We start from the raw sequence: 851 nt of genomic DNA, 5'->3' as shown, positions 1-851 counted from the left end.
GAATTAATATAATAAAAAATAAATTAAATTAAATTAAACTAAATTAAATAACAAACAAAAATATAAGTGAATAAACAAAAAAACAAGTAAAATTAAATATTTAAATACAAGTATAATTAAAAAATAATAATATCATTAAAATATTACAAATAATGTAATTGATTGCTACGGTCCTAAATAAGTAGTACAGTTTGAGTGAAATACTTTTTAAATCACAATACTACTACAAATTAATTTACTAATCACTCACATCATCGCTAAATCACTCATTTAAAGATCTCGAATTAAAATATCACTCTGGCAACTCTAAATCAAATGGTTCCATAGTGTAGCGGTTATCACGTCTGCTTTACACGCAGAAGGTCTCCAGTTCGATCCTGGATGGAACCAAGTTGAATCAATATTTTTTTACGAAAATATAGAAATGTACAAAGTTGTCATTATCTATGTTTTCAAAAGATTTCAAACATAAGGTTATGTTTTTCACAAGATTTATATCATTTTTTAAGCTTTTCGGAACATAAAAAAGCGTAATTGCCTCGAAGTCGATGTTACTGACTAAAATGTTTTGCTGGGTGTTCTGGAAGTTCTCAAATCGAGCATGCTACGTATCTCAGCCGCTTTCGAAGAACTCGTGGAATTGTCGAATGGACTTAGAAGTTAGTCATAGCTGAGAGTAAATATTTTCGCAGAAATATCACACGGTTGTGCTCTTCGAAAGGAGTTTTTTTAAGAAACTAATAGCCCAGATAATTAGCTTCGGCGACCACTAAGCTCCGAATAGGTAGGTAGGGAAATCCTACGGCTTACCAAGATCTTTAGGAGACCAATTGTGAAACCACAGAGGCTAA

General features: G+C 31.0%; 1 non-coding gene across 1 annotated transcript; it reads left to right on the top strand.

Moving 5' to 3' along the window:
• The first annotated feature begins 317 nt into the window (after nucleotides 1–317).
• On the top strand, nucleotides 318–390 carry Trnav-uac. The gene has a single exon. It is a non-coding gene; the product is annotated as a tRNA-Val (tRNA).
• Nucleotides 391–851: the final 461 nt, after the last annotated feature.

This window comes from Bactrocera tryoni, chromosome 3 (assembly GCF_016617805.1).
Source record: "Bactrocera tryoni isolate S06 chromosome 3, CSIRO_BtryS06_freeze2, whole genome shotgun sequence".
NCBI classification, from domain to species: Eukaryota; Metazoa; Arthropoda; class Insecta; order Diptera; family Tephritidae; genus Bactrocera; species Bactrocera tryoni.
Note: the sequence above shows the minus strand (reverse complement) of the source record. Positions and strands in the feature narration are given on the sequence as shown.